We start from the raw sequence: 22038 nt of genomic DNA, 5'->3' as shown, positions 1-22038 counted from the left end.
GTCATATGACCAGGTGAATATATCCTTATATTCCCTTAGAAATTCTGTGTATTCCTTCTTTTCTGATGGCGATAAGTGAACACTGATTCGTGTTTCCTTGACGTTTTCTGCATCTCCCAGGTTAACAATTTCTGTCTCGTCCAGGTTAGACTTAGGTCGGTTCTCAAAGTTCTCCACTTCTTTGACAATCTCCTCGGGTATGTCATCCTCTTCTGAATCAATGTCGGTTTGTTGCGTTGTCTCATTGCATGTCACAGTCATTGGTTCATCAAGATAAGTAATAGTAATACTGTATAAGTAAAGTAATGAGAGAAAAATAATAATGAGTGCTGATTCATAAGAAAAAGTCGAAATGCTTTGATAAATTTCATAATTGTTTTGAACATTGAAGATATTATTGCGGGAATAAAAATGCGAAAAGAAAGTCATCTAGTAAATAAAAAAAGTGCATGATGCTTGTTTTAGCCTTGCTACCCCGAGGCTCGCCGGCTCTGGTTGTCCTGATAGTCCAGTTATTGAGGCGTGCTCCTCTGCTCACAGCTTGTATGGAAGGGCCTTCCTCCCCCTCCTCCTCAAGAATAACACAGCAATCCATATCATTGTCCTCTAAAAACAAGTTTTTCACTGCTGCGAGCGCTTCTTCTTCGTCCGTTCCATAGACGACGTCAGCCTGTTGGAAAGTCTGCTCCAAGTGCGGTATCGGCTGCTCTAGTGGGTAGTAAGTACTGCGCCATGGTGGCGACCAGTTGTTGAACTTTTCCCAAGTGTATTCGTATCCCAAGCCGAAAGTGGTGCCATGTTTCTTGAGTGTTATGGGTTTAGCGATTCCTTGGAGGTTTTTGCCAAGTCCTTTGCCAGGCTCGTACCCACTCTAATTCAATATACTCTCGATCTTGTTATCCCACCATTTGTCTTTGTCGACATCATTGACCTGCTCGATGTGGTGGTAGGTCTCTCCACCTAGCTTTCTTCTCCCTCCGATCACTGGAATGGTCTGGCGACTGTATATGGGGTTGCTACCGTCGCCGTGAATGATCACCTCTTAGTGATTCCATTCGAACTTTACTGCCTGGTGTAGTGTTGATGCTACAGCCCCAGCAGTGTGAATCCATGGCCGTCCTAGCAGCAAGTTGTAGGATGCGGGCACATCTATTACCTGAAAATCAACCTCGAACCAGGTTGGTCCCATCCGTAGACACAGGCTAATCTCACCGATGGTGGACCTCTGATACCTATCAAAGGCTTTCACGTTGATTGCTCATTCTTTTATCTCATGCAGCCCTTTGCCCAACTTCTTGAGTGTCACCAGAGGACATATGTTAAGGCTGGAACCCCCGTCGACCAGGATCCTGGTGATGAAATAGTCTTCGCATTGCACGGTGATGTGCAGGGCTTTGTTGTGACTCATCCCTTCAGGTGGCAGCTCGTCCTCATAGAAGGTGATTTTATGGATTTCTAATACCTGTCCCACCATATTAGCCATTTCCCCGCCAGTGATGTTGCTTGGCACGTAGGCTTCACTCAACACCTTCAACAGAGCATTTTGTGTGTCTTGAATTCTTTAGCAGCGAGAAGATAGATATCTGTGCTGGTGTTTTGTTTAGCTGGTCGATGACCGAATACTCTTTGGCCTGTATTTTTCTCCAAAGGTCGTCTGGACTTGTCTCAATGATGGGTGGCCGGTTGGAGGCCTGCTTGCTGGACTCAGCTAGGTATTCAAGGGTATAGACTCTCCCAGTTCTTGTCATACCCTGTGCTGCAACAATCTCTTCAAACCTGACCTTGCCTTTCGTGCTAGCCTCTGCTATGTAATCCCAGGGTATAGCTTTTGTATGGAATGACGGCATGGTGGACATCGCCACTGGGATTGGTGCGGCCACCTTTACTTCGAATGGGACATGTTCTTTGGGTGGCAAAACTGCAACTTCGAATGGTGCAGGTGATTTTGCTGATGACGCTGCTTCGAACTCAAGAGGGATAGACACATCTACCTTAGTGACCTCAGATGGTTGGATCTGGACTATGATGGGGTTGAGAGTAACTGCTGGTTTCTTTGGATCATCGCCTTCTGCGATCAACCCGATGGATCCCTCGGGATCCCAATCATCCTCCACTTCAATCATATGAATACCCCCGCCTTTATGGTCTGGTAGAGGGTTGTTGCGGACATTTAGAGCAGATTCCTTTGCCACAATAATCTTATTATCGATCAGAGATTGGATCTTGTCTTTCGAAGAACGACATTCGTCAATGGTGTGCCCTTTCATGCCGGAGTGGTATGCACAGGATTTGTATGGGTTAACCCACTGATAAGGGTTCTCAGGAGTGGTAGCAGGGATGGGGGTGACATAACCAGCGGCTTTGAGTCTCTCGTACAACTGGTCAATAGGTTCAGCGATGGTTTTATATTGTATTGGAGGCCTGCGATCAAAATTTGGTCGGGGTCTAGGGAAGTTCTGACGTGCAGGAGGTGATTGATAGTGGGATGGTTGAACATTGTAAGTTTTGGTAGACATGTGCGGGTTGGGAATATCTGGGCGAAGTAGGCTGATATATGGGAGGCGGAGGTGATTGATAAGTGGGCGGTGAGGGTGCTTGGTAGTTCAGAGTGGGCTGATATGTGAGTGGAGGTGTTGGGTAAGTTTGGTATTTGATAGGAGATTTGGTCCTTTGTGCAACAATCACGACTCCTACGTCCCTTTTCTTGGACACACCACCGGACTACAAGGCCTTATTTGTAGCTTGCAAGGCCTCGAAGTTTGTAACCATACCGCTTTTGATACCCTCTTCAATCCTTTCACCCAGTTTGATAATGTCGGAAAATTTGTGGCTCTCGATCATCATTAGTTGTTCATAGTATTGCGGGTCTTCGGCAAATTTGTTCATTTGTTCCTCCTCTAAGGCAGGTTTGACCTTCGCAGCTTCGGACCTCTAGCGAGTAGCATACTCGCGAAATGTTTCTGTAGGCTTCTTCTTTAGATTTTGAATATAGAACACATCTGGCGCATTCTTTGTTATTCCTTAAGCAACTCAAACCACCTCCGCTACCTCAACTAAGTCATTTTTCTTGAACAAGTGACGGAAACTACGATGATCAGTATAAACCTCATATGACACGCCGTACAAGAATCCCGCCAAATATTAAGTACATGCACAATTGCTGCCAACTCTAAATCATGAACTGGATAATTCTTCTCATGAGTCTTTAATTTCCTAACGCATAATTTGAGAATCAATATTAAGAATCGCACATCAAATCAAGAATCTCTAATTCCCTTAAGTTCAAATTTTTTACTTTCGACTAGAAGCGTCGAACCTATGGGTGATCCAAGGGTCCATCTAAGGACCTATTGCGACAAGCTGGTTGGAGTAGGGAAGGATGAAAGGATCCGCGTGAAGCTGTTCATGAGGAGTTTGAAAGGAGATGCATTGTCTTGGTACATCAGCCAAGATCCCAAGAAGTGGTCAAGCTGGGTGAGCATGGCATTTCACTTTATGGACAGATTCAAGTTTAATACAGAGAACATACCTGACGTGTTCTATATCCAGAATTTGAAGAAGAAGCCAACGGAGACATTTCGCGAGTATGCTACTCGCTGGAGGTCCAAAGCTCCTAAGGTCAGACCTTCTTTAGAAGAGGAGCAAATGAACAAGTTCTTTGTCCGGGTTCAGGACCCGCAGTACTATGAACGGCTGATGATTATTGAGAACCACAAGTTCTCCAACATTATCAAATTAGGTGAAAGAATTGAAGAGGGTATTAAAAGTGGTATGGTCATAAATTTTGAAGCCTTGCAAGCTAAAAATAAGGCTTTATAGTCCGGTGGTGTGTCCAAGAAAAGGGACGTGGGGGTCGTGATGGTTGCACAGAGGACCAAGTCTCCCCTCAAATACCAAACTTACCTAACACCTCCACTCATATACCAGCCAACCCCAAATTACCAAGCACCCTCACCCTCGTACCAAGCTCCGCCACCAACTTATCAATCATCTCTACCTCCTACATATCAACCTACCTCACCCAGATACTCCCAAACCGCTCATGTCTACCACGCTTATAATTCTCAACCATCCCATTATCAATCACCCCCTGAACGCCAAAACTTCCCTAGACCTCGACCTAATTTTGATCGTGGACCTCCAAAATAATATACCGCCATCACTGAACCCATCGACCAGTTGTATGAGAAGCTCAAAGTTGCTGGCTATGTCACCCCCATTCCCGCCGCAACCCCTGAGAATCCTTCTCAGTGGGTTAACCCAAACAAGTCCTGTGTATACCACTCCGGCATGAAAGGGCACACCATCGATGAATGCCGCTCTTTGAAAGACAAGATACAGTCTTTGATTGATAACAAGATTATTGTGGCAAAGGAACCCGCTCCAAACATCTGCAACAATCCTCTACCAGACCATAAGGGTAGAGGTATCCACATGATTGAAGTAGAAGATGACTGGGATCCCGAGGGATCAATCGGGTTGATCGCAGAAGATGATGACCCAAAGAAACCGACAATTACTCTCAATCCAATCATAGTCCAGATCCAACCGTTTGAAGACGCTGAGGTGAATATGTCTATACCTTCTGAGTTTGAAGCAGCACCACCCGCAAAAACACCGGTACCAATTGAGGTGGAATTCGTGTCTCCAGCAAATGCACCCGCACCATTTGAGGTTGCAGTCTTGCCACCCAAGGCGCATGTTCCATTCGAAGTGGTGATGTCAACCACACCACCCTTCTATACAAATACTATACCCTGGGACAATACAGTCGAGGCGAGAAGGAAGGGCGAGGTCGGGATTGAAGAAACTGTCGTAGCACAGGGTATGGCAAGAACTGGTAGAGTTTATACCCCTGAACATCTAGCTGAATCAAGCAAGAAGGCCTCCAATCGGCCACCCCTCATTGAGACAGGTCAGGATGACCTTTGGAGGAAAGTACAAAATGCCAGCACAAATATCCATTCTCTCTTTGCAAAATTCTGAGACGCACAAGAATGCTTTGTTAAAGGTGCTGAATGAAGCGTACGTACCAAATAACATCACTAGCGGGGAAGTGGCTAATATGGTAGGACAAGTGCTGGAAAGCCATAAGATCACCTTTCATGAGAACGAGCTGCCACCTGATGGGCTGGGGCACAACAAAGCACTGCACATCAGGGGTTTTCATTTATTGCAGCACCTATGACCAGACAGACCCAGAAGCGTGCTCCGTTCCAGTGGACGGAAGAGTGCGAGGAGAGCTTTTAGAAGCTCAATACAGCTTTGACTACAGCCCCAGTTTTGATATTGCCTACCGATTCGGGATCTTATACTGTCTATTGTGATGCCTCGAGAGTTGTCCTTGTAGCGGTATTGATGCAGGACGGTAGGGCGATTGCTTACGCGTCCAGACAGTTGAATATACATGTGAAGAATTATCCTATCCATGATCTTGAGTTAACTACCATTGTTCATGCCTTGAAGATCTGGCGTCATTACTTGTACGTCATGCCTTGTGAGATATATACTGATCACCAGAGCTTGCAGCATCTGTTCAAGCAGACGGACCTTAATTTGAGTCAGAGGAGATGTCTAGAACTGCTGAAGGATTATGACATCACTATCTTGTATCACCCGGGCAAGGCCAATGTGGTGGCCGATGCTTTGAGCCGCCGTGCAGAGAGTTTGGGGAGTTTACCAGCAGCAGAGAGGCCTATGGCGATGGATGTTCAGGCCTTAGCCAACCAGTTTGTGAGATTGGATCTTTCGGAGCCCAGTCAGGTTCTAGCTTGTATGGTCTCTCGGTCTTTCTTGTTTGATCGTATTCGGGAGCGTCAGTTTGATGACCCTCATTTGCTTGTCCTCAAGGACAAAGTGATGCATGGTGATGCTTGAGATGTGACTTTAGGTGGTGACAGAGTATTGAGGATGCAGGGTCGAGTTTGTGTACCCAATGTTGATGGGCTTCAGGAGTTAATCCTAGAGGAGGCCCATAGTTCGCAGTATTCTATTCATCTGGGTGCCGCGAAGATATATCAGGACTTGAGGCAGCACTACTAGTGGAGGCGGATGAAGAAGGATATAGTTGGGTTTGTAGCTCGGTGCCTTAATTGTCAGTAGGTGAAGTATGAGCACCAGAGACCGGGTGGATTGCTTCAGCAGATAGAGATTCCGGAGTGGAAGTGGGAGCGGATCACCATAGCCTTTGTATACGGGCTCCCACAAACTTTGAAGAAGTTCAATGCCATTTGGGTTATTGTGGATCGGCTGACTAAGTCCGCGCATTTCATCCCTGTGTGTACTACCTATTCCTCGGAGCGGTTGGCGGAGATTTATATCCGAGAGAATGTCCGTCTGCATGGTATTCCAGTTTCCATCATTTCAGACAGAGGAACTCAGTTCACATCGCGATTTTGGAGAGCCGTACAACAGGAGTTGGGCACTCGGGTGGAGTTGAGCACAACATTTCACCCTCAAACGGACGGACAGTCCTAGCGCACTATTCGGATTCTTGAGGATATGCTCTGTGCGTGTGTGATTGAGTTTGGGGGTTCTTGGGATCAGTTCTTGCTTTTGGTGGAGTTTGCCTACAACAACAACTATCAGTCTAGCATTCAGATGGCACCGTACGAGGCCTTATATGGTAGGCGATGTAGATCTCTGGTGAGTTGGTTAGAGCCGGGTGAGGCTAGATTATTGGGCATAGACTTGGTTCAGGATGCTTTGGAGAGAGTCAAGGTGATTCAGGATAGACTCCATACAGCCAAGTCCAGATAGAAGAGTTACACGGACCAGAAGGTTCGTGATGTTTCCTACATGGTTGGAGAGCAGGTTCTGTTTTGGGTTTTGCCTATGAAGGGCATTATGAGATTTGGGAAGAAGGGGAAGTTGTGTCCGAGGTTTATTGGCCCTTTTGAGATATTGAGGCGTGTTGGGAGGTTGCTTACGAGCTTGCCTTACCTCCCAGCTTCGCAGGAGTTCATCCAGTATTTCATGTTTCGATGCTCCGAAGGTATCACGGTGATCCGTCGCACGTGTTGGATTTCAGATCAGTCCATTTGGGAAAGGATCTATCTTATGTTGAGAAGCCAGTGGAAATATTGGACAGGCAGGTTAGGAAGCTGAGGTCAAAGAACATTGCATCAGTGAAGGTTCAATGGCGGGGTCAGCCGGTCGAGGAGGCGACCTGGGAGACCGAGCAGGATGTGCGCAGCCAGTACCCTCATCTTTTCACTACTTCAGGAATGTCTTTGTGCTTGTTCGAGGACGAACGAATGTTTAAGTGTGGGAGGATGTATCGACCCGGCCGGTCGTTTTTAGAATTTACGCCCCGATCCCCTATTTACTGCTTTCCCCGTGTTTATTTCTGCTATTTTGAATTTGTCGGGATGGTCGGTTTTGAAGTTCGGAGAGTTTTAGGACACTTAGTCCCTAAATGAGAGCTTAAGTGTTGGAAAGTTGACCGTAGTCGGAACAATGTGAAGACGTCCTCGGAAAGGAAATCCGATGGTTCCGTTAGCTCCGTTGGGTGATTTTGGGTTTAGTGGCGTGGTCGGATTGTGTCTTGGAGGTCCGTAGCTAATTTAGGCTTGAAATGCCGAAAGTTAGATTTTTGAAGCTTCCGGTTTGATAGTGAGATTTTGATCCGAGGGTCGGAATGGAATTCTGAAAGTTGGAGTAGCTTCGTAGTGTTGAATGTGACGTGTGTGCAAAATTTGAGGTCATTCGGATGAGATTTGATAGACTTTTTGATCAAAAACATATTTTGGGTAATTTGGATAGGCTTGAATCCATGGTTAATTTGAGGTTCTGATGTTGTTTTAGGTGTTTTAATGATTGGTACAAGTTTGAACAGTGGTATTAGACTTGTTGGTGCCTTTGGTTGAGGTCCCGGGGCCTCGGGATGATTTCGGATGGTTGATGGGGAGTTTGAGGGGTGTGAGCAGTTGTTGAACTTTGCTGCTTCTGGTATTTCCGCACCTTCGGTTTGGGGACCGCAGGTGTGATGCCGCACGTGCGGAAGAGGAGCCGCAGAAGCGGAAAATGGGGAACATCATCAAGAACCGCAGATGCGGTATATTTTACGCAGAAGCGGTACCGCACCTGAGGGTGAGGGGTCGCAGATGCGGAATCTAGGCATTTAAGTGATGGGTCGCAGGTGCGACCTTTAGTCCGTAAATGCGGGATTGCAGAAGCGGTCTCAAGGCCACAGATGCGGAAACTGCTGGACAGTTGATTTAAAAGGGGTTCCGCGACCTTGGGGTTATTTCCACCATTTTTATCTCGGCTTTGGAGCTTTTTGGGCGAGTTGAAGGAGGGGTTTCAAGGGAACTTCATTGAGGTATGGAATTTGGACTTAAAACTCGTTCCTATGTCATTATTTCATGGATTAGAGCTAGAAATTATGGAAATTAAGGGTGAAAATTTGGGAAACTAGGGATTAGTATTGGAGACCTTTGATTGAGGATTTGATGGACCATTTGAGGTCCGATTTTGGTAATTTTGGTATGAATGAACTCGTGAGAGTGTGAGGATTCTCGAAATATAAATTTCACCCGATTTCGAGACATGGGCCCTAGGGGCGTTTTGGTCATTTTACCTAATTTCGCGTATTAGCTTAGAATTTAATTGTAGAATCAGTTGCTTGAAGTGTTATTTACATTATGAAATTTAACTGAATAGATTTAGGCTATTTGGATTCGGATACTCGTGGCAAGAACGTGGTTTCGGGTTGACATTTGAGCCGGTTCGAGGTAAGTGGCTTTTATACCTTGTGTGGGGGACCTTTCCCCTTAGGATTGATATTGTGATAATTGAAATGCCTTGTACGTGAGGTGATTAGCGCGAAGCTGTGCTAATTGTTGGAAATCCAGTTTTTCATTAAAAATAGCCTTAAATTGTGTTCTTCCTTTCTTGCTTACACTGGTTGGAAACTAAGCCTGCTGTTAGCCTAGAGAAGCATGTCTACTTGACTAAATTGCTCTATTTGCCTTAATTTCCCTACTTGTATTACGTGAAACATGCTAGGTTAGGATTATCTGCTTCACCTTGATTTGAAATTGATTGAATTGAGTTCTTGTTGCTGCTGTGTATTTACTTTGGGACTACGGGACGGTATCCCGGGAGTTCCCCTGTATGTTTGCTTTGGGACTACGGAATTGCATTCTGGGAGATCCCCCTACACTTTTACATTGGAACTACGGGATAGCACCCGGTAGATTCCCGCGCATTTACGTGTTAGACTACGGGATTGCCCCCGGGAGACCCACTGGATTTGATAATTATATTTGCGGACTACATGACGGTATCCTTGGAGATCCCCGGTTGTTTTCTTGGAGCTGAGATGTATTCTCTTTCTGTGTTTTACTTGCCTCTGTAATAGTTGTTGTTTTCCTTCATATCTTGTGTTACTTATTTACACTGTTTATGTCACACTATTAAACCTTATATCTTATTTAACCTCAGTAGGGCCCTGACCTTCCTCGTCACTACCCACCGAGGTTAGGCTTGGCACTTACTGAGTACCGCTGTGGTGTACTCATGCCCTTCCTACGCATGTTTTTCATATGAAGATCCAGGTAATTCGACTCAGTCCTACCACCTCTGAAGTGAGGCGACTGCTATAGTGACTTCGAGGTATATCTGCCGCATCCGCGGACCGAGGAGTCTCTTTCTTTTCTTGCTATTTAGTATTAGCCCTTTTGTATTTCAGTTCTTGTTAGACATTCTAGAGTTAGAGCTATGTAGTACTTCTTAGCTTGTGATTGATGGGTTTCCGGGTCTTTGATTTATGTATTGGTTTTGAGAACTTAATATTGTGTATGCCGAGCGGCATATTAAGAAGTTGTTTATTAACTTACTCATGTTTTAAAATTGTTACACTTTTCCGTAAATTAGTTTTCTTCCGCAATTTAGGCTTACCTAGTCGTAGAGACTAGGTGCCTTCACGAGGGTTCACGGAGGGCGAACCGGGGTCGTGACAAGTTGGTATCAGAGATCTAGGTTCATAGGAGTCATGAATCACAAGTCGGTTTATTAGAGTCTCGCTGATCGGTACGGAGACGTCTATACTTATCTATGAGAGGCTATGTAACTGTTTGGAAAATATTCCGTTTCGTTTGATTTCCTTGTCATGTGAGATTTTGATATCACAATTCTAAACTTTTGTCTTCTATTCTCTCACAGATGGTGAGGACACATGCTACTCGAGATGACCAAGCACCCGCGCCCCCTACTGGAGCCGTCAGAGGCCGGGGCCGGGGCCGGGGTAGTGGCCGAGGACGCACCCCTGGTGCAGAGCACCCGCGTGAGTTGCCGTCAAGGCACCAACAGCAGTACCAACCGGAGTCCAGACACCTGATGTTTCTGCCACTACTACTCCAGCACTCCAGGAGACCTTAGCACAGTTCATGACTATGTACACCACTCTAGCTCAGGCAGGGTTGCTTCCCCTTGCTGCAGCTACATCCCAGGCCGGGGGAGGAGCACAGACTCCCTTCGCCTGCACTCCTGAGCAGCGAGTGCATATTGATCAGGTTTCGGAGGCTATTCCTGTACAGTCGGTAGCCCCAGCTCAGCCCGATGAGAGGGCAGTAGCTTTAGAGGAGGAGCAGAAGAGGCTTGAGAGGTTGAAGAAGTATCAGCCTTCGACTTTTAGCAGACTAGCCTCAGAGGATGCCCTTGGATTTCTTGAGGAGTGCTACCGTATCCTTCGTACTATGGGCATATCAGGATCGAGCGGGGTTTCCTTCACTACCTTCCAGCTTTGAGGAGCCGCCTATCAGTGGTTGCGTGCTTAAGAGTTAGATAGTCCGGATGAGGCAGCTTCCCTGACTTGGGCCCAGTTTTCAGATATGTTCACGAGGGAGTATGTCCCCCAGAGTCTTAGGGACGCCTGGCACGCGGAGTTTGAGCATTTGCGCCAGGGTACCATGACTGTCTCGGAGTATGGTGTCTGTTACACTGACTTGGCTAGACATGCACCAGCTTTGGTTTCCACGGTTCGCGAGAAGGTTCGCCGATTCATTGAGGGGCTTATTCCTAACATCAGATCTAGCATGGCTCGTGAGTTAGAGATGGATATATTACCAGCAGGTGGTGAGCATTGCTAGGAGGATTGAGGGTATGCACGCTAGGGACAGAGAGGAGAGGGAGGCCAAGAGGTCTCGAGAGTCGGGCCATTATTCTCGAGCCCATGCCCCAGTTGCCGGTCATCATGGTAGGGGTCATATGGGTCGCCCCGTTCATTCAGTTCTTCCAGCTGCCAGTGACATTCCAGCTCCACCTAGGCCTCGGGAGCCTTATTATGTACCTCCAGTATCTAGTGTGCCTCCTGTACGGGGTGCTTCCAGTGGTCAGTCCAGCAGGCCTGGCCCGAGCCAGCCATAGCCGCCACGTCCTCCAAGAGCTTTTTTTGAGTGTGGTGACACATGCCATATGGTGAAGGATTTCCCCAGACATAAGAGGGGTACACCTCCGCAGACTCCTCAGCCAGAGCATGCCCCGCAGAGCTCTCAGGCTATAGTCCCAGCACCAGTTGCTACTCCACCGGCCCAGCCAACTAGAGGTGGAGATCAGGGAGGTAGAGGTCTCTCTCGAGGGGGAGGCCAGGCCAGATACTATGCTCTTCCAGCCCGTACTGAGGCTGTCACCTCCGATTCTGTCATCACAAGTACTATTTTGGTATGTCACAGAGATGCATCGATTCTATTCGATCCAGGCTCCCCTTATTCTTATGTGTTCTCTTATTTTGCTCCGCATTTGGGTGTATCTCAGGATTCTTTGATTTCCCCGATTTATGTTTCTACTCCTGTGGGAGATTCTCTTGTTGTGGACCGCGTTTATCGGTCATGTTTGGTTGTTCTTGGTGGTTTTGAGACCAGAGCCGATCTATTATTGCTCAGCATGGTTAATTTTGATATTATCTTGGGCATGGACTGGTTGTCGCCTATTATGTTTTTCTTGATTGTCCCGCCAAAACCGTGACACTGGCCATGCTAGGTGTACCACGTATTGAGTGGAGGGGTGCTTTAGGTCACACTCCCATTAGAGTTATTTCTTTCCTTAAGGCTCAACGTATGGTTGAGAAAGGTTGTGATGTGTATTTAGCTTATGTGAGAGATGTCAGTATGGATATTCCTTCTATTGATTCAGTCCCAGTAGTACGGGATTTCCCTGATGTGTTTCCAGCTGATCTTCCGGGCATGCCGCTCAATAGGGACACTGATTTTGGCATTGATTTGTTGCCGAGCACTCGGCCTATTTCTATCCCTCCGTACCGTATGGCTCCTTCTGAGTTGAGGGAGTTGAAGGATCAGTTGCAGGAATTACTTGATAAGGGTTTCATTCGGCCCAGTGTATCAGCTTGGGGTGCTCCTGTCTTATTTTTGAAGAAGAAGGATGGTTCTATGCGTATGTGTATTGATTATCGCTAGTTGAATAAGGTGACAGTGAAGAATCGTTATCCTTTGCCTCGTATTGATGACCTGTTTTACCAGTTACAGGGGGCTTGTGTGTTTTCTAAGATTGGATTGCGTTCAGGCCATCATGAGTTGAAGATTCGGGAGCCATATATCCGGAAGACTGCCTTCAGGACTCGGTATGGTCATAACGAGTTCCTTGTTATGTCATTTGGGCTGACTAATGCCCCAGCAACCTTCATGCATCTGATGCAAAGTGTTTTCCGGCCATATCTGGATTCATTCGTGATTATTTTTATTGATGACATTCTGGTATATTCCTGGAGTCGGGAAGATCGTGAGCAGCACCTGAGGACAGTGCTCCAGACCTTGAGAGAAAAGAAGTTGTATGCTAAGTTCTCAAAATGTGAGTTTTGGCTAGATTCCGTGGCGTTCTTGGGTCACGTGGTCTCGAGAGAGGGTATTCTGGTGGATCCGAAGAAGGTGGAGGCCATGCAGAGTTGGCCCAGACCATCCTCAGCTACAGAGATCCGCAGTTTTCTTGGCTTTGCAGGTTATTACTGTCGATTTGTTCAGGGGTTTTCATCTATTACAGCACCTATGACCAGACTGACCCAGAAGGGTGCTCCGTTCCAGTGGACGGAAGAGTGTGAAGAGAGCTTTCAGAAGCTCAAGACAACTTTGACTACAGCCCCAGTTTTGATATTGCCTACCGTTTCGGGGTCTGATACTATCTATTGTGACTCGAGAGTTGGCCTTGGAGCAGTATTAATGCAGGACAGTAGGGTGATTGCCTACACGTCCAGACAGTTGAAGATACATGAGAAGAATTATCTAGTCCATGATCTTGAGTTAGCTGCCATTGTTCATGCCTTGAAGATCTGGCGTCATTACTTCTCCGGCGTGCCATGTGAGATATATACTGATCATCGGAGCTTACAGCATCTGTTCAAGCAGAAGGACTTTACTCACTATTTTATCACTCGCTTGAAACTGTTGAAAGTTGTTTTAAAAGTTTTTACTGAAATTGAGCTTGATTTACGAAGTGAATGATTTTTGTACTGTTTTGAAAATGTACTGCATTTGTTGTAGTGCTATGACGTGGCTTACGTGTTTTCTTACTACTCAGCTTTCATTTACTTTTATTACTTACTGAGTTGGCGTACTCACATTACTCCCTGCACCTTGTGTTCAGATTCAGGTATTTCTAAACCCGATAATGGGTGTTGATTGCACAGTGGCAGAGTCTTTGGAGTGAGCGCGGGTACCCAGTATGAGTGATGTGTTGTAGCCCGAGGGGCTGTTGTTGTTTCATATCGAAGCCCGGGGGGCTGTTCTTGATCCATGTTGCCCGAGGGGCGGTTCTTGATTCATGTTATGCCCGAGGGACTGATTACGATTGATTGTGAGGTAGCTCGAGGGGCTGGTTCTGTTGATAATATGCCCGAGGGGCTGTTTATGGTACATGTTTTGCCCGAGAGGCTGTTTAGGTTTTCCATTATTTTTACTCACTGTTTTATCACTTGTTTGAAGCTATTGAAAGTTGTTTTAAAAGGTTTTACTGAAACTGAGCTTGATTTACGAAGTGAATGATTTCTGTACTATTTTGGAAATGTACTACATTTGCTGTAGTGCTATTACGTGGCTTACGTGTTTTCTTACTGCTCAGCTTTCATTTACTTTTATTACTTACTGAGTTGGCATACTCATATTACTCCCTGCACCTTGTGTGAAGATTCAGGTATTTCTGAACATGGTAGCGGGTGTTGATTGCTCAATGGCAGAGTCAGTGGAGTTAGCAAGGTAGCTGCTCGACGTTCGCAGCCCTGCTCTTCTCCCTCTTGTCTTCCTTAGACTGTTTTTAGTATATTTTCGGACTCTTCGTTGTATTCAGACCTTAGTAGATGCTCGTGACTTATGACACCCCGATGTCGGGCTTGTGTATTTATTCTGCACTGTTCATTTAGACTTACATTATGAGATATTTGATTAAATAAAGGATTAAAAATGACTTTTATTGAAAAATGGTTAATTCAGGAATTGTGTCGGCTGGCCTAGTTAGACGCCATCACAACCGTGTCGGTTTTAGGGTTGTGACAAGTTGGTGTTAGAGCCTAGGTTACATAGGTCTTACGAGTCATGAGTAGGTTTAGTAGAGTCTCGCGGATTGGTATGGAGATGTATGTACTTATCTTTGAGAGGCTGCAGAACCTTTAGGAAATCCCACATTCTTGAATTCTTATCGTACAACATTGATTCTGCTTGAAATGTAACTCTTGAAATTCCTTCCACGTGTTCGTATGCGCGCATGATCGCTCAGTATCAGTTTTGCATCGACGGCTTGTGATTCCCTAAACGAGAGGCGAGATACGATTTCTGTGTATTCATATTGGGCCAGTCTGGAGGACTTGGGGCCGGGCTTTGCCTAAAGCTTGAGCACTGAGGTGTTGATTATGTGAGCGCGTGCTGTTGGATTTATATGTTCGGTAGTGTCCCTATTAGTGGAAGTGATGGCTGGATGGCTATGTGATAAGCATGATGTGACTGTGAGATATGTTTGTCACACCTCCTTTTTACCTACACCCGTAAAGGGTGTATAGGAGTTTTCCACTTAAAGGACAATCGGAACGGGATTTATTATTAAAATTCAGAGTCGCCACTTGGGAGATTAATGGTGTCCCAAGTCACCGGTTGAATCCCGAACCGAGGAAGTTATGACTCTGTTAGCAGTCCGCGAACCAGAAATCTGAGTAAGGAATTCTGTTAACCCGGGAGAAGGTGTTAGGCATTCCCGGGTTCCGTGGTTCTAGCACGGTCGCTCAACTGTCATATTTGGCTTATTTGTTTGATTTTAGTACATGTTTTAATCTATGTGCTTTTAACTTTGAACCGCTTTTATTATTATTATTTTAAGAGAGTCGCAACGTCGTGAAAATGTATCTCGAACCACGTCACACCAGTGTACCCGTGGCCTTCAATCCATTTCGACTCCGTTGAGATTTGGATTTGGGTCACATAAATGTGCACCCGTATTTAGGAAGGTAAAATTATTTAAATTGCGTGCCTAAAGAGACTGTCGCGTTATTATTTGGGGAAGGCCGTGAAATTCGCTAAACGACACATCCCGAAGTCTAGGCATTTCTTACAATGAGCACTTATCGAGGGCCCCGCAATTTATTTGTTTTGTTTAGCGAGGATCGTCTCATTTATTATTTTTGGAGACAAACCTAATGCAATTACGACTCTTATTTTTATTCTGTCTCTAAAATGAAGGGAAAGTCCTAATCAGTTAAAGCTATGGATTTCAAACCCAAATTCAAACAACCAGAAATAGGTAAAGAGAAAATGGGCCTTGAGCCCAGATTGCAAACGGGCACATTGTGAACTTAAAATTTTCAGGGCTACGGTCATCAGGCCTACAAGTGGTCATCGTTTTGTCAAAGCAAACCTGAGCTTCATTAATACACCCAGGCCCAAATGAGAACAGGCGGCCCAGTGGAAGTAGAGNAAAAGATTGAGCGAAGTTGCGCGAACGCAGACTCCGAGTTAATTTGGGATCATGATTATGTTACGCGAACGTATACACAACCACAATCGTATTGTAAACGTGCCTAAAGCCACTACGTGTTTGCAATTTTGCGAGGGCCATAAAAATTCGCTAAATGGCACGCCTCGATTTCTAAGTATTGATACGAGGTTAACTAAATGAGGACCACGCAATTGAGATTTTACTCGGCTGGCACGCCTCAAGCTTTCCATAAAACTAGCAATTTGAACTAATATGCAGAGAAGGTCATTGAGATACCACAACAATTGAACTTAAGTTAATATACATAAACTTGGTTCCTACAAATCTCACTGCCAACAATCAGATAGACAATCAGATGGAAAAAACGGCATGTTAACACAGAAAATGACTTCAGCCATTTTATCCCATTGTAAGTGCAGCCCCTATTGCGTTTCAAAGCCATAGCCACTTAACTTTTTTTTTTAAAAAAAAAAACTGTTAGTTCTTATGGCTAAGTGAGGAAATAGTAATGCCAACACTATAATCTCACTCGTTAACAAACGAACATCAATTTTTGGTCACGATTATCCACAGATTCAATCAACAACTCATAGAATCCAATTCTTGAAAGCAACAAGCAGTATATTTCTATATCAATTCCAAGCCTCCGCCCCACTGATTCACTCATATTCACGGTAAGAGTCACTTGATTCCAAAACGATCCTACTGTGGGAATATATAAGGACACCAAATGAAAGCACAAGTAGATTTATATATTATCTAAATCAAAATCAGCTAGCTAACTCAATCCCACTGATTTTTGAACCATCATAGAAACAACCCAATTCTATAACTTCATAAGCAGTAAAATACAAGTGAACAGATCAAACATATGCACTGTTTTCAAATCAGACATTCGCACAAGTTGAAAACACGGACAAAAAAAAAACAAAGCTGGAACAACTGACCAGATAGGATACCAACGAACTCGACGGAGAATACTAAAGAACAATTCCAGAATTCAATTGGCACTTAAACTCGACCACACAACTGGAAAGATCAAATATGCTTCAAGTACATGCCTGCTTAAAATTATCTTTCGTTTTGTACATGAAAACTGGTATGAATCAGTGCAAGAACATGACAGGGAGGATCGAAACACTAGTTCAAAATTTCAAATAACAACAACTCGATGAACTTCCTAGTTTTAGACGGATTTGATGCTCAAAAATAGCTGAATTCCATCAGATCTGACATGTTCATGGAATTAGCACTCAAACATTCTTCACAACCCAATAGAGGGCAGTAGAAAATCAGCAGATGCACCTAACAAGAGCAGGACAACAATAGAAAACCAAACGACGGAATATCAACAGAAGAACTAGCGAATCAACAGGGCAAGAACAAGAAAAATAACAGCTGCAGCATTTCTACAACAGTCCTACGGACCAAGACGAGGTGGACAAACCACGCGAATGCGAAGCTAACCAAACATGACGAGAATGAACCAAACCTTAATAAGCTACTGCTGAAATTTAAATCAATTCTACTTGGATAGCTGAAATTTAGACTAGCTACTGCTTTAGAACAAACATTGAATCGCTTATCTTCGAGCATTTGTAGCAGGTCTTGGTAAATACCACTGACTAGGCAACATCAGATTACAATTCAAATTAGCAAGGAAAGAGCTGATTGTACTAAGCAATGCAACAAGTCAAGCAGACATCCGGCCTCGAACAGGCAGTCTCCTTTCCTTAATACAACCATTCAAACATACGTTTAAACGTAGAAAATTAACCCGAGATCTTGACTCAAATGAAACCTCGACTCCATGATAGCAGTTAAGGCCTAAGCATAGAGGACGATTCTTCAAACTCAGCTTTCACTGATTGAACATACTCCACTACATCACACCACTGCGAAGAGATTCGCCAGCAATAAATTCGATTATAGCACAGAACAGACTACTACAAACTGAATTCATAGCTCAGAAGCACTGGAACAAAACAAAGTCATATAGAATAAAAGAGAGGAAAATTGAACCTGAAGTTGTAAATTCCCTTTATAACAATTTGGAACTCAATAATACAACTATCAACTCCAAGTCTTAGCGAGGTTCGGCAGCGACTCAGCAGAACAACAGTAGAGGCGGAGCTTCGAACATCAATCTGTGTCTTCCATGAACTCGAATCCAGATTTCAAAACTAAAAATGCTTATAGGTTTTTTTTTTAAAACCCTTTTTAAGAACTCAACCAAAAGAGAGGAACAAATCCAGAGTCCTTTCCCCTTTTTCTCTTCCTTTCCCCCAGCCCCCTTAGTTTTTAGAAAATCCGTTCAAAAGCATTCCCCGAAAAAAATCCAGAATTCCTCTAGTTATCAGGCTCACACCTGATGAATGAAAGCCTGGGATTAACCGAAATCAATCCCACGCTCCTCATTCATCCAGCATATGCCTTCTAGAGGCTTCCATCACGTGAGAGGGGAATGGGGACGAAAGAATCTGTCAGAGACAGTTACAAACATGGTGGCGAGGAGAGAGAGGAACGCGTGGGTAATTTTGATCTCACTCGCCTGGAATTTTGCGAGCTTGGGACGCAGACGAGGTGAGAACGACGATGAACAGCGCGTCTGTTAGGGATTTTGGTTTCGTATTGACTGTTCGTATATTTGGGTGTGTGGGGCTTTGGGAATGACTTGGGCCGGGTTTAGGGATGAAGGGTGTTGGCCGGGTGGGTTAATGAGAGGGGAAGGTTGGGCTCAAGTAAATTTGGCCCAAATGCTTTTAATTTCTGATTTCTCTTTACTTTTCTTAAATTTCAATTGTTTTCTTTTCTCTTTTCTTCTTCTCCAATTAATATTAATACCCAAATTAATTCTTAAGCTAAATTAACTTACAAGATTAGATTGATCACTCAACAAGATATTTTCAACAGTTAATTAAACCCTAGATTAAAGAAAAGTTATAAAAAGTGAAAAAAGTTAAAGACGCAAAAAGAATTATTTTATTATTATTTTTTTTGAATTTTTTCTATTTTTTTGTAAAATAGCTGACTTACTAATTAACCTAAAAGAAATGTAAAATTAAGTACTATATGAAAATTCATGGTATATTTTTTGTGTTTTTCATGATTTAAGTAAAAAAAAAAAATCAAAAATGCCCAGACAAATGCAAATAATTAACCCAAAAATGCTACGAAAATCCACAAAATTGCAAATAGTGAAAATAAATTATTTTGTTTTGAATTTATGGGAGTAATTCATATATGGGGCAAAAATCACGTGCTCACAGCTGCCCCTCTTTGCCCGGAAACACGAAGAGTTTTCGTGCAAAGATAAAGTGAGCGGATACGAGCGATTTTTGCCCGTTTGAATACTCTGTGTGAAGCATTTTTGAAAGATTTGACCGCACCCTGCTTCTGAGGTTGCCTACATATCCTTGGCTAAAAAGGAATCAGGTCAGTGTAGTTCAGGAAGGTCTGGTAGCTGGGACTACCATGAAATTGTGATTTCACTGTTGCTGCTGCTGCTGCTACTGCTTACCGAACCCCCTTATTACACCGTGTCAAAAATAAAAAGAAACTAGACTAAGCTATGAGCTATGAATTACAAAAGATCCTATCTATATCTTGATCTTGTATTTCTTGTTGCCTTGTTGTATTGTATTCTCCCCGGCGACATCCTTTTGTTGCTGCCTTGAATTGTGATCTGAGATGTTTCGCCTTTTCTCCAGGTGGCTGCCTGACTACTGACTACACTTTGAGATGTTTTCCTTTCTCCGGGTGATGCTTGACCGCTGAACTCGAATGTATTCTCTGCTCTCCAGGCGGGTTCCTGATTGCTAAACTTGAACTAAATGCCTTGCATTATGATCGGAGAAGTTTCGCCATTCCTCCGAGTGATGCTTGACTGCTGAAATTTGACATGCCTCTATTCTCCAGGCGGGCTCCTGATTGTTGACGCTTGACAAGTGTTCCCTTGTTCTCCAGGCCCCTTGTTCTTCAGGTGGGCGCCTGATTGCTGAAATTGAAAAGTATTCCCTTGTTCTTCAGGTGGGCGCCTGATTGCTAAACTTGCAAAGAATTCCCTTGTTCTTCAGGTGGGCGCCTGATTGCTAAAATTGAAAAGTATTCCCTTGTTCTTCAGGTGGGCGCCTGATTGCTGAAATTGAAAAGTATTCCCTTGTTCTCCAGGTGGGCGCCTGATTTCAACAAAATAAACGACAAAGAAAATTTCTGCCCCTGTTTCAATCAAAGAAAACTTTGTTAATGTAAAATGGTGATTAGCTGCAGGCATTCTTGTTGGCCATGCTCCCGCTTCCGACTTCACCCTGACTTACTTCCTGGATTTGCTTTGGCTTGCCACGATTTCCCAGTTAACTTTCAACCCTCTGCTTATGAAGGATTTAGTTTGATATCACTATGACATTATGGCGGTATTTGAGTATAGGCATTGTGAGTTATGTGTGTTTTGACCTATGGCTTTGAGCCAAGTGGGGGAGTCCGCTATTGATTAACTAATTGCACGGTTATGTGCTATGTTGGTTCCAGTTTGAGGTGTACTGGTGAATCAGTTATGGCTTACGGAGGTTGAGATCGAGGATGGTTCAAGTAAAGGAAACTTCGATAAAGGTTATGTTATGCTTTATGGGTGTATGATAATCACGGAATGGCTTGAATTGTTATTGGTAAAGGATGTACGGTGCATAGAATAGGAAGTTATTCGGTTGTATTAGAGTGGGGTTACTTCCACAAGTGTTGTTGTTCTAATGGGGCATAGGTCATTCGGTCCGTTTGGTCAGTCCAATTGACTCTCGAGAATGGTCCTAATAGTTCAAGAATTTACATGTAATAATTGGGATTTCGGGTGTGTATTGGACCAGAAACTGAGATTTATATGGGAGGATGTCAAGATTTGTGGCATTTCTATATCATTAGGGATTCTACACATCAGTATCAGGAAGGTGAAGGTAATGGCTTTAGATTCGCAAGAAGGCTCTTCAGGGAAAGTATTTCGAATGTGGTGCTTTTGGGGATAATTAAGAGCGTAGTCAACGGCTTATGAACCGTAGGACGGTGTGGCTTTATGCTTGGGTCTCGTGTGGCGAGTCTGGGTCGAGGATTGTGGTGTTATAGCAAGAAGAAGTATCAAGTTGAAGGTAAATCAGAAGGAACTTGGATAGATGGGATAGCTTGGTAGTAGGCCGGATCGGCATGGTAAGGATATGATTAGTTCTTTGGGTGTTTACGAGGTGATGAGTTTCTACAGGTGTTTTCGTGGAAATGATCTTGGGTTTTGGTGATCTGCGTAGCTTGGTTGTGTTAGAACGATTCAGTCCTGACAGTTTGGTTTTGTGCAAATGGGATTCAGATAGTTCTTAACGGTTTCTACTACGGTGAGAGAGGTATATTTTCTACTGGCGTGAGAAACATGTGATGAATAGTGATTTTCTTCTAGATGGGATCAAATGGAAAGTTTTTGGGTAGTTGAGTACGTAGTTGCTTATGGCTCGGAATTGATATGAAGTTCTCATGGTTATCCTAGGATGGTATAGTATATGTGGCATGTTGTGTAGGACTGGGATTTGCATGTGTAAGGTCACGGTTCAGTTCTGAAAGGAAGGTCCCAAATTCTTAGGCAGCATGGACAGTTTCAGATGACTAGATAAATGAGATCACTGATTGGTGTGGCTGATGAATGTATACATTTTAGAGGGCGAGGTGTTTGAGTTGAGGATACTTCATTACTATTGCGGCGCTCTCTTGTTGGATCGACTGCTGATATTCGAGTTGCTTGGTGGCACAGAAGAATTATAGGAGTACCTCTTATGGGATGATTGGGTATTAGAGGTGTGTTGTATATTCGGACGGTGGAGTTGGGGATCGTATATGGTAATTCGCGTGTTGTGTGGATTTGGAGACTGGGAGTTCTCATAACCAGGTAAGGTCGTGGTTGTGGACCGCGTATATCGGTCTTGTGTGGTAACTATTGGAGGTTTGGAGACCCAAGTGGATCTTTGTTGCTTGGTATGTTGGATTTTGGATGGGATATTGGGTATAGACTGGTTGTCTCAGTGTCGTATTATTCTGGACTGTTGCGCTAGGATGGCGATGTTGGCTATGTCGGGAATG

The sequence above is a fragment of the Nicotiana attenuata genome, chromosome 7 (genome assembly GCF_001879085.1).
Source record: "Nicotiana attenuata strain UT chromosome 7, NIATTr2, whole genome shotgun sequence".
NCBI classification, from domain to species: Eukaryota; Viridiplantae; Streptophyta; class Magnoliopsida; order Solanales; family Solanaceae; genus Nicotiana; species Nicotiana attenuata.
Note: the sequence above shows the minus strand (reverse complement) of the source record.